Source organism: Lygodium microphyllum, chromosome 18 (genome assembly GCF_053477565.2).
Source record: "Lygodium microphyllum isolate KBCC chromosome 18, Lygodium_microphyllum_v1.1.10, whole genome shotgun sequence".
NCBI lineage: Eukaryota > Viridiplantae > Streptophyta > Polypodiopsida > Schizaeales > Lygodiaceae > Lygodium > Lygodium microphyllum.
Window position 1 is genome coordinate 100,650,857 of NC_141152.1, and position 12,704 is coordinate 100,663,560.

Consider the following 12,704-nt stretch of genomic DNA (forward strand, 5'->3'; position numbering starts at 1 on the left):
GGATAAGGCTGCTATGATGGAGCATACTTTAAGGACAATAACAAATAGATATTTGTCTGCTTTCACACAAGACTCATACATCTGCAAATACAATCGCACAGCTTGCTCCTCTCATCCAAGCTGCACATGAGCTGAATCCAGGAACTGGACACATAGCTCAGAAGCTCCTAGTTCACTCAAGAAGCCATGTCAACATCATCAGAGGAATGCAACAAGTTCTTTTGAGATGCGATCCTCATGTTCATATGATTACCCAATCATACTAAATTCCACTGATCCATCACAAAAGAACCATTAACACCATATTGGGGAATATGGAAATTTCCCATAAGTTTGGGACACGTGGTCAAATCTTTGGACTTATCATAACTTGAACACTATAACTCCAAATCGAGCGCTCTATAGCTCAATAGATTCCATTTTTCAAGCGCTTTCCAATAATAAGTCACATCATATGGTTTTGAGAAACTTATGGACATGTTATTTGGGAGCTACCTTTTTAGTATTCAAAAAATGGGAATTGGGAGATTCCGAAACTCACTAATATTGTGTTCATTACTGTATGAAACCAACTGGAAGTTCATTAGGAATAAGTAGCACAAACATGAACCTTGCAGAGATGGAATGCACAGGATGTTGGTCCATGCGTCTGCAACATTTCCCTTCCACGCTGGAGCATGCTACACATACGGTACACAAATCCTGAGCAGACAACAATCTGTAAATGCTTAGTAGCAAATTCTTTCTTAATGCAGAAAAAGGGTGGCTCATTTGGAAAGCATCATTCTCACAAACTCCTCATAATTTACCGGTCCATCACCATCTACATCTGCCTCATGAATCATCTCATCCACTTCCTCATCTGTCAACTTCTCTCCAAGATTCGTCATCACATGGCGTAGTTCTGCCATCACAGAAATAAAGCCATTCTGGTTCCAAAGACCTGTCGGCTTGAGTCCAGTATGAGAGTCATATGTTGCGGATTTCATGAGTCACCCTGGCATCAGAGAGGGCATCCATCCACATATTGACAAAGCGTTCTTGCCTATCTGGTGATCACGATCTATATCTTGCTCCAGGTTTAGAGAAGTTGTTTTCTTTCTCAATCATAACCTTCTCACGATGCCCTATCAGAACATTCGAAGGAATAGGTACTCTTTCCGAGTGTCGTACTGGATCAAAGCAAGATGGGAAGTAGTTGACCTCCTCATCCCTGTGCATAAAGTTCATAAAGCCCTCGTGGTGATTGTTGTGGTGCACACACTTTGGTGCATTCACAGGTAGCATAAGGTAATTGGGTCCCAACCTGTGCCTTTGAGTATCTGCATATGAGAATATCGTGGTCTGCAACAGTTTTTCATCAGTGTAGTACACACCAGGCACTCTTGCACTGTAAATCGTACATGGTGTTTATGCTTTTCTTCCCAGGCCCTACAACACGCTCCTCTTTTACCAGAAAAGTGACCTCTCCCACAATAGCAATCCTGGGTAGACCGGGTCGGCGGTAAATAGAGCTCGAACAAAATAGATTTGAACGGAAACGACATGTTCTCCTCAGCAATAGAAAATATTAAGGTCTTTATAGTTCTGACGAAGGTGAAGATAAAATGATTCTATTGAGAACGTCACCTTTAAGCCTCTTCCAATAGTAGCTCTTTCTGACTGTATTGAGGGTTTTGGTATAGCCAGGATGTCCTGAGAAAGGGGAGTCATGAGCTTCCCAAAGTATCTTTTGCTTGAGTGACTGACTTGCCGGTATACATAATCTCGTTCTATAGTAGACAAGTCCACTATTGATAGAGAACTTTTGATACTTAGCCTGTAGCTTCGGTTCTTGATCCTTGATAGGGATCTCCCTTAGCATCTTTTGATAGGTTGGATCATGGCATGCTTCTTCTCTAGCTGGCTCAAGTATTGGGTTGTTTTGGCATGGATACCTTTATGGCTAGAGATCTAGCTGTTGATGGATCTTACAAGATTAGAGAATTAAGAAATGCCTTGCGATTGAGTGCATCAGCAACTATATTCTCCTTTCCAGGCTGGTATTTAAACTCAAAGTCATATTCCTCCAGCACTTCAATCCATCGACATTGCCTCATGTTGAGCTCGTTCTAGGTAAAGATCCACTTGAGAGTTTTATGATCCGTGACTAGGGTAAACTTGTTACCCAGTAGATAGTGTCTCCAAAGCTTGAAAGCATGGATGACAGCTAATAACTTCAGATCATGGGTAGCGTAATTCTTCTCATGGCTTTTCAGTTTCCTTGAAGAGTATGCTATTGGATGACCTTCCTGCATAAGCACACATCCTAAGGCAAGTGTGCTAGCATCAGTTATTACTTCGAACTCCTTACTAAGGTCCGGACGTTTCAGGATAGGTGCTGATACCAAACTTTGGTTTAGACTATTAAAGCTAGATTGTTCAGCACGTGACCATACAATTGATGTTTGTTTCTTCAGTAGATCGGTCAGAGGTGTTGCAATCAAAGCATAGTTTTTGATAAAGACCCTGTACCATCTTGTCAATCCAAGAAAACTACGTATTTCTTTGACAGTTGTTGGTATTGGCCACTCCAGAATGTCTCTAAATTTAGCCAGATCCACTGAGATTCCTTCCACTAATATGATGAATCCCAGATATTCAATCTAACATTTAAAGAATGCACACTTCTTCATCTTGGTATAAAGCTTGTGTGCCCTCATTGTCTCAAGGACAATGTGAAGCTGGGGTTCATGATCTTCTTCCTGTTTGGAGTAGACTAAAGTATCGTTGAAAAAGGCGAGTACAAAGTCGTCAAGATATGGCCTAAAGATATCCTACATTAACATGTTGAAGGTGGCAGGTACACTTGTCAACCCGAATGACATGACTAGGAACTCAAAATGTCCATATCTTGTGTTAAATGTTGTCTTTGGGATATCTTCTTCCTTGATCCTTATCTGATAGTATCGAGACCTGAGATCAATCTTGGAGAAGATCTTCGAACCTTGAAGACGGTCAAGAAGTTCATCTATTCTTGGAATAGGGTACTTGTTCTTAATGGTTGATTGATTCAACCCTCTGTAATCGATACATAGCCGAAGAATTCCATCTTTCTTTTTTTGGAACAACACTGGAGCTCCCCATGGCGAACTGCTAGGACGGATGCAGCCCTGATCTAATAGTTGCTTAAGTTGCTCCTTCAACTCAATTGCTTCCGGGATGGACATTCTATATGGCCTCTTTGCAATAGGCGCAGTGTCGTACTGCTACGCATCCGAGGTGTGGAATCCACCAAAAAGTTGTGTGTGTGGGATTTGATACTTTGTACATACTTAGTCCTTATGTTTGCTCTTTTATTCTACGTGGATAATATAGTGAAGAGGGGTTTGGTGCAAGAGGAACTTATCCGTAATGCTCTGGTTGACATGTATGCTAAATATGACATGCTTGTAGAAGAACAGGGAGCTTTTGATAGATTGGTAACTCGAAATGCAGCCTCATGGGCTACACTTATTTTAGGATATGCCAATTATGGGCTTTGTGAGGAAGTACTAAACTGTTTCAAAGAGATGCAGATCGAAGTACACTGGTGGATATGTATGCCAAATGTGGGAGCTTGCTTGATGTTCAGCACACGTCTGACTGCCTGCCACAACGCAATGAGTATTCTTGGAGTTCCCTTATCCTTGACTATGTTGACATGGGGGATATGATAGTATTTTGGGGCATGCAATCTCGGTTGATCTCATCCACTGGCTATACCTTGATTATGCCATGGAGCCTGACCAGTGGTATGACATTCGAGGTGTTTGGACAGGCTTTGCAACTTTCCTGGAAAATGGTACTCCTGTGATCATCTATACAGGATCTACTAATGAGTCCGTACAAGTGCAGGCTGTAGCACTTCCTTAGGATTCTTCAGATTTCCTTCTCCGAAACTGGACCAAATATGCTGGGAATCCTGTTCTTGTGCCTCCCACAGGCATCCTTCCAACAGATTTCCGTGACCCTACAACTGCTTGGGTCAGAGCTGATGGGTTATGGAGGCTGGGTATTGGATCTAAAGTTGACCAGACTGGCATTGCCATCATCTATCACAGCTCTGGTTTCATAAATTGGTCATTGCAAGACCATTATCTGCATCAAGTAGAAGGCACTGGCATGTGGGAATGCCTGGATTTTTATCCTATCCTAGTTTCGGGTGATTCTGTAGGTGTTGATACCTCCATTTATGGGGACACTGTGAAACATGTCCTTAAAGCCAGCATGGATAATACCAAGTTGGATTTCTATGTGATTGGGACTTACAATCATGACAATCACACGGTTACCCCTGATGATTCAACTCAAGACCTTGGACTTGGGTTGCGCTATGACTATGGCAAATTTATCCTGGGGAAAGAAAAAAACAAAGCCACGGATGGCTATTTTGAAAGGGGGCTTTCTGGGGGGAACAATGGAGTTTAGGACGGAGGAAGGAGGAACGATGAGAATAATGAAGAGGAAGCTCTAAAGAGGAGGACAAAGCCTTCAGCAAAGCATAAGGAAAAAAGATGAGGATCGAAGAGGGGAGCCGAAGTCGACGAGGGTGCTGAAGAAGTCGAAGATGGTAGCAGAACAGAAGGATGAAAAGTTTGGAGACTGCTCTCAGCTAATTCCGATGATGATTGGAGTTTCTGGAGGCATCTTTGCGAATAGCGGCCTTCCCACCATAGTTGGGGGCAGCGCAATACGGAGAACGATACTTTTGGGGACTGCGATGAGAGAAAGGTAAAAAAAAAGGAGGAGGCAATTGGTCTACTGGGGGGGTATGAGGTGTAACAGGCCCGGATGGAAGAACAATTTGAACCCTTGCGTATTGTACTCTCTGTGAAGGGCTATGGAGGTTGGGGGTTATGCACTTTTACAGAATAAAGTTGACTGTTGCGGCTTGCTGCTGTGATTTTTTTCCTTCATCGTTCATGGATTATGCATACATTGAAGCTGCCTGACTCAGTTCTTTGCGCCTCCAGCGTTAGAAATTATTACCCGGTCTAACCTCATAAAACAGCTGAGGGATTATCAATTGTGATTCCAGCAGAATTAGGCAATTCTTTCCTTCTTCTCATCGGCTACACCGATCAGCAGAGTAGAGGAGATGCCGCAAAAATTGGGTTTCTGACTTTACTTTTCCTCTTTTTACTATCTTCATCATTTGTAGCCTTATACTTGAGGTCAAATTGGCAAGGACGAGACAGAGAATAATGCTTATTTCTCTTTCAATGAATAAGGAGCTTTACACAGAATTGATGATGTCTTTGATAACTGGGGTTTTAGACCAGACCTGTGACTGGTTCTATATACTTATGGTATTGTCAACTGCACGTTTCAATAAGCCAGCCTTCAGAAACCTTATATGCAATGGTTTAGTTCTTGCTGAGAATGGGAAGATGTCCTTTTACAACTTGTAAGCTCAGGCTTTCCAGAGAGTGACCATGAATTGCAAAATCCTTTTGTGATTCAGACTTTTCAGCGTGCTGGTCTTTTATCCAAAAATACTGAAGCTGCAAAATTAACAGAAGCAAGCTTTCAAATCCTGTTAATGAATACAAATTACCAACTGTGGCAAATTGTTTGAGAATACATCTCTGCTGCTGTGATTTTCAGGATAGAGGGATCAACAATGTGGAACTGATTCAGTTTCTCCTTGAACTTGGATTTCATATTGTTGGGGAGAATTTTTTTTGAGACCTTGTACTTCTCAATTGTGCACGGCTTTGAATAGAAAAGATCTAACACAGGATGATCCATTGATCCATCTATTATCACCGATATTTCTTGCTATAGAATTGATCTTCTATCTTGAAATTTGTCAAGGTCTTCTGAAGACTCGACTTTGCTTTCGAAAAACGCTTCGAGATCTTTGGTGAACCCGACGTGAAAGCGTTGCATAAATTTCAGGATGGGAGATACTTCAACATCCATTTGAGCCTCTTCTATGATTCCTGCTTTGTCCTCTACTTCGGCTCCATCATTGACTGCTGCTTCAAGTACTTCAACGGATGATTTAAAGCAGATTTTACAGAATATGTCTATGTATATGCAACTTCAAAATCAGCAGACACAATTGTATATGCAGCAGCAGCAGCAATTGCATCAACAACAGTTGTCTCAGCAAAGGCAATTATATTCGGAGCAGAGAATGTAATCAACGCGACTAAGGCGATTGAAGCAGTTGAGAATGAGAAGAAGCTATTTGATGGCCTTAATGTTTCAGCTTACTTGAAGACATATGAGATCAAGATGGGATTTTTTGGAGTACCAGCTGGACTTATGAGTAAGTATTTCCTTCGTCTTGTCACACCCGCCTTGAGTGCAAAAGTGACTGATCTTTTTATTCAAAATTCGCATTTGCAAGATTTTAAGAGAGCCCTGAAAGAAGAGTATTTCCTTGAGGACTTTGGGATGGCTACATGGCGGTCATTCCGAGAGTGGGTCTACATGCCAAACAAAGGTCTAGCTGCTTCAGAGTTGATACGAGAATTTGAAGAGAGGTATAGTCAGCTTGATGCCATTGAACAAAGAGCATTCGATGTTGAGAAAGTTGAGCTTTTCTTGCAAGCTGTAGATCCTGCTCTTCAGGAAGAATTAGGAGAGCTTCTTGAGGATCGCACGAAGCCTGTGGGTCTTAAAACAGATTGGCAAGATGCCCAAGATGTAGTCTCGACTTTGACCAAGAGGAGGATATGGAAGACCCGCCTATAGAATGGATCTATGACACCGACACCGTCTTCTGCTCCTATGCCTGCTTCTATCCCTGTTATTTCTTCTCTTCCTTAGCCAGTTTCTTGGCCTATGCCAGTGCCTACTGTTTCTACTCCTCTTGTTCCTCCTGTTCCAAGACCGATGCCGGCTCCTTCTGCTCCAAAACCATCCGCTCCGTCGGTGCCTTCCTCTCTTGATGACATAATCAAAGGCATAACGGATTTGACACTGGAGTCAGTTAAAGCAGAATTGGTGGGAAATTTGAAAGAGCAGTTTGCTTCGACTGCGCCTACTATTTCTTCTAGTGCTCCTACTGCACCTAGGAGTGCTCCTAGTGCACCTAAGAGAGATCGAAGATGTATTTGGTGGATAGTACGGACCATCAGCATTGTAGGGATTGTGAATCTTTTCAGGATGCAAGGAGGAAGAATTTGGTATTTTGGGGACAAGATGGTAAGATCTGGTTGACTGAAACAGGAGCTCCGCTTGCTACCAATTTTAGAAAAGGCAGAAAGAAGAAATTAGTGGATGATATGGCTGCGCGTACTTCTTATGTGGCAGCTAGAGGAGATGCTTCTACATATGGAGTCCAGATTGAGAAAGGATCAGAGTCTCAGTCAGCATTATGGACTTATGCTATGGAGACGGCAAACAAGGGAAAAATTCAGCAAACTGTTTTGACTAGTGCAGGCTCTAGCATCAGATCTGAGACATGTTGGGATTCGCCTGTTGTCAGGTACACTATTTATGCCTACTTGGCTAAGTCTTAGGGAGCAGATGTACTTGTTGAGGAGAAGCGTAAGAGGGATGAAGAAAATCCAAATGCAGCTAAAAAGACTAGAGGGGGTGAGTTTGTTACTCCACCTACTGCAGGACCGTCTTTGAGACTAGGGCCAGAATGACAGATGGAAGATGCTCAGAAGAAAGAAAAGAGGCAAGAGCCTACAGAGAGAAAGCAGCCACGGTTTAGATTGTTGTCCGATCAGTACATGTGCAGGAATGAGAGAAATTTGAAAAATACAGGTATTTTAGAGGATGATGAGCTAATAGATGGGATGTATGATAGTATGATTTGTGCAGATACGATGACTGTTGAGATATCGAGCTCCACTCGTGATACGCCAGGGTGACCGTTGTGTATTTATGTCACCGACTTGTCAGTTGCAGACGCGGTTGGTACACCGCCCATGAATAATAGCTACATGATAGCTATCCTTATCTACTCTAGTTCGTGGCTCAGTTAGTATGCCACCTTAGTTAGTTGAGTTTGGTTTGAGACCCATATATAGGGTTCTTCTATTTCTTTGTACTAGACTTTTCTTTTTGGCTTACACAACTAAGAAGAGGAAAACTGTTTTCAACCTCCACCTCTGTGTGTATTCCCCCATTGTGCAAGCAAGAAAGCTACAAGTGAGACTCCTTCCTTCTCTCCCACAATCTTGACATGGTATGAGAGCCTTGTTCGTGGTAAGGAGCTCAAGAAAGCAAGCCAAGCTCGCGGTGTTCTGGTAAGAGGAGCAGTGTTGCTTTCATTTTCTGTTTTGGGAGCAGATCTCTGCAGGTAGCACAGCCGGAAAGTGCAGGAGTGCATTGTCTCAGGTTGAGACGCCCTTCACGGTGAAGCAAGAGGGCAGTATATGCTGTGGGAGAGGGCTTTAGCCCATTGGCGACCTTGTTTTTTTGATTTGAGGCCATTTCGGGGCCTGTTTTGGAGGCGGAAGTTTTCTGCACGCACTCAGAAAAAGGCCCAGTTTTATGCTGCCCGACCACTATTCTACAGGTCAGTGAAAAGTTACAGTAGAAATTGCATCGTATGCTTGTGCGCAGAGACATTGGGAGTTTCAGAATCATCCTTGGTTCCTGTTTATGCAAAATCGTCACTAGGAAGTGACTGTGTGGTCAAATACCACTTTCGCCAGTTTTGCAGATTTGCCCTTGTGAGGGTGAAGCTGAGTCTTTTTGCAGTGACAGAATTTTCTGCAGTGTTCTGTAATGGCGTCTGATTCTCTTTCACAGATTGTAACTGAAAAGCTTGACAAGAACAACTTCCAGGCATGGAAGTTTAGAATGACGAATTTCCTTATGGGAAAAGAATATTGGGAATTTGTTGCAGGAAATGAAGAAGAACCAATTCTTCCTGATGTTCCCAATCAACAGCAAATGTAGGCATTCAAAGCATGGCATGAGAGAGCTAGGAAAGTTATGTACTGGCTGTCTATCAGTATTTCAGACTCTATGATTGTGCATATTCAGGATGCAAGTACGCCAAAGGAGGCATGGGATACTTTGTCGAAAATGTATAGCACAAATACGCAAGCCAGGAAAATGCAGCTCAAGCAAGAGTTGCATAATGTGCAAAGAGAAAATATGAGCATCAATGACTACCACATGAAGGTGAAGAAGATTGCAGATGCACTTGCTTCCATTGGTTCGCCAGTGGAAGATGATGATTTAGTTTCTGTGACCTTGAATGGTCTAGGAAAGGATTATGCACAGTTTCGGACATCCATTTCAGTTCATGAAAGATTTCCTGATTTTGAGGAGTTGATTGCTCTTCTAATTTCTGAGGAGCAGAGAAATGGTGGTGCATCTTCTTCAGGAGGAACTTCAAAAGAAACTGTCTTCTACTCAAATGCTGGAAGAGGTAGAGGCAGAGGTAGAGGAGGCCGATTTGGAGGCCGTGGTAGAAATCAGAATATGCAGCAAACTCAAGAAAACCAGTCCTATGGAGGAGGTTGTGGTAACTCTAGAGGCAGGGGGAGCCAAAGAGGTCGTGGTGGATGGCAAAGAGGCCAAAATGCAAACAATAATGTTGAATGCTACTACTGTGGTAAAATGGGTCATATGGCTAAAGACTGCTATAAAAAGCAGAATGACATCATGAATGGAAAATTGCAACAAGGGAATTATGCATCTTCTAGTAGACAGGGTGATGATAGAAATGAGCATTTGTTTATGGTGCAGCACATGAACAATTCTGTGACAAGTGCAGAAGAAAGCAATGATGTATGGTATGTTGACTCAGGTGCATCAAACCACATGACAGGTCATGCAGAATGGATGGAGGATGCAAGGAAAATGGAAAAACCAGGATTTGTGGAGACTGGTGATGATACTGCACATCCTATTGTGCAGATTGGAAAAATTCCTTTGTCTATGCAGGATGGGAAAAAGAAATACCTGTCCGATGTATTTCATGTCCCGAATATCACCAAGAATCTGGTTTCTGTTGGTCAAATGGTTGAGCAGGGCTTGCAGGTCAGATTTAATCCTCATGGATGCTTTGTTGAGGATATGAAAAATAAAGGTCGCTTGATAGCAAAAGGAAAGAAGAAGGGCAGAATGTTTACATTGGATGCAGACATGTCTGAATTGAGTGCAGCAATGTTTGCACATGGGACCAGTGTAGTTGCAGATATTGATATCTGGCATAAACGCATTGGTCATGTTAATGTACAGCGACTTAAATCAACGCAGGCCCAAAATATTGTTACAGGATTGCCCAAATTCAAGGTTGCAGAAATGCATAAGGTATGTGAAGCCTGTCAGTTTGGAAAACAGGCAAGGAAACCATTTCCTAGACATGTTCAAGAGAGTGAGAAGCCATTGGAATTAATCCACTCTGATGTGTGGACTACTAAAGCTGCATCTCTTGGAGGCTGTCATTATTTTGTCACTTTTATTGATGACTATAGCAGAAAAGTTTGGGTGTATTTTATAAAAAAGAAAAGTGAAGTTTTTGGGCATTTCAAAACTCTTAAAGCTATGGTTGAAAAAGAAACAAGCCTGCAGATAAAATGCCTAAGGTCAGATGGAGGGGGAGAGTACCTCTCAAATGAGTTTGCAAGGTTCCTGCAGGAGCATGGCATAAAGCAGCAATATTCATGCAGTCATACCCCACAACAAAATGGAATTGCAGAAAGGAAAAATAGGCATATTGGAGAGGTATCTCGTGCCATGCTCAATGAAAAAGACTTGCCAGATTTTTATTGGGCTGAAGCAGTTGCTACAGCAGTCTACATAATGAACAGGACTCCCATTGCAGCAATACATGGAATGACTCCAGAGGAGAGGTATACTGGTAGGAAACCAGATATTTCTCATTTGAAAATTTTTGGTTGCATTGCCTATGTACATGTGCCAGATGAGTTGAGATCCAAGTTGGATCCAAAAGCTGAGAAGTGCATCTTTATTGGTTACTCTCTGCAGCAAAAAGGGTATAGATGCTATAACCCTTCTACTCGTAAGTTTACAATGAGCAGAGATGTTGTTTTTGATGAGATGAGTAGCTGGTATAAACCAGTAAATGTGATTGATGATGTAGATGCACAAAATGGTAATGTTGCACAGAATTCACAGCAGCAGTCACAAAATATTAGTGGACCTGGAGGGTCCTCTAGCAGTGGTTCACATTCTTCGCCATGGACAGGCAGATTGAGATCAGGAGAATCTTCTCAAAGCAATGCAGATAGTGGTATGCAGGTATCACGAAAAGGAAAAGAGAAGGTTGATCAGCCCATGTTTGATGTGAATGCAGGTCACTCTTATGTGGATGGTGAATCCAGTGGCTCAGAACAGAGCATTGATGATGAGTTGGGTACTCCTTCTATTGTTACACCTAGAGTAAGGAAGACCAGGGATGTTTTGAGAGCATCTGGGAGTGAACCTACTTTGCGCAGGTCTACGAGAGCTAGGTATCCTGTGGATAGGCTGAAATATGATGGATTTACAGCCATTCACTATGCATATATGGTTAAAGTGATACAGGAACCAGAACCCACTTCTTTTGAGGAAGCCATGGGAAAAGAAAAATGGGAGAAAGCCATGGATGAAGAAATGGATGCCTTGGAAGCAAATGCTACATGGGAATTGGTACCTTTACCTAAAGGTAAAAATGCAATTGGCTGTAAGTGGGTTTATAAGGTGAAGCACAATGCAGATGGTTCTGTGAACAGATACAAGGCAAGATTAGTAGTCAAGGGGTATGCACAAACATATGGCATTGACTATGAAGAAACATTCAGTCCGGTTGCAAGGATGGCAACCGTAAGAGCAATCATTGCTATGGCTGCATCAAAGGGATGGTCTTTACATCAGATGGATGTAAAGAATGCCTTCTTGCATGGTGATTTGCAAGAAGAGGTCTATATGGAGCAGCCACCAGGTTATGTGCATGTTGTTCATCCTGAGTTTGTTTGCAGGTTGAAGAAAGCCTTGTATGGCTTGAAGCAAGCACCTAGAGCATGGTCTAACAAGATAGGACAGTATCTTGTCACTATTGGCTTTCAGATTTCCAAGGCAGACTTCTCACTTTATGTGAGAAAAACAGAGAAAGGTATTATGCTACTTGTCATTTATGTTGATGATTTGATTATGACAGGTGACAGTGATGAAGATATCCTTCATGTGAAAATGCTATTGAAGCAGAAGTTTGAGATGAAGGATTTGGGAAAGCTGCGTTATTTCTTGGGCATTGAGGTGATTAGATCACCAAGTGGGATACAGCTCTTGCAGAGGCAGTATGGATTGGACATGCTGTCCAAATATGGGATGACAGGCTGTAAGCCTATTTCAGTTCCTTTGGAGCAGAATGTGAAGCTGAGCATAGATGCAGGTGAGCTTCTAGAAGACCTTACTATGTACAGACGCATAGTAGGAAGTTTGATTTATATGACTATTACCAGGCCAAATTTGAGCTACGTTGTTGGATTGGTAAGTCAGTTTATGCAGGCTCCAAGGAAACCACATTTGGATGCGGCTAGACGCATACTCAGGTATGTGAAGTCCACATTGCAGTATGGACTATTTTATGAGACTGGGGTTCAGATACAGTTGCATGGATACACTGATGCTGATTGGGCTGGTAGTATTTCTGATAGACGATCTACCAGTGGATATGTGTTCTCTTTTGGGAGTGCTGCAGTCACTTGGAGCAGCAAGAAACAGCCTACAGTTGCCTTGTCGAGCACAGAGGCTGA

At 42.4% G+C, this 12,704-nt stretch overlaps 1 pseudogene; it reads left to right on the forward strand.

The window, feature by feature from the left end:
• Positions 1–3,756: 3,756 nt before the first annotated feature.
• LOC148021201 (acid beta-fructofuranosidase 1, vacuolar-like) lies at positions 3,757–4,449 on the forward strand (annotated as a pseudogene).
• Positions 4,450–12,704: the final 8,255 nt, after the last annotated feature.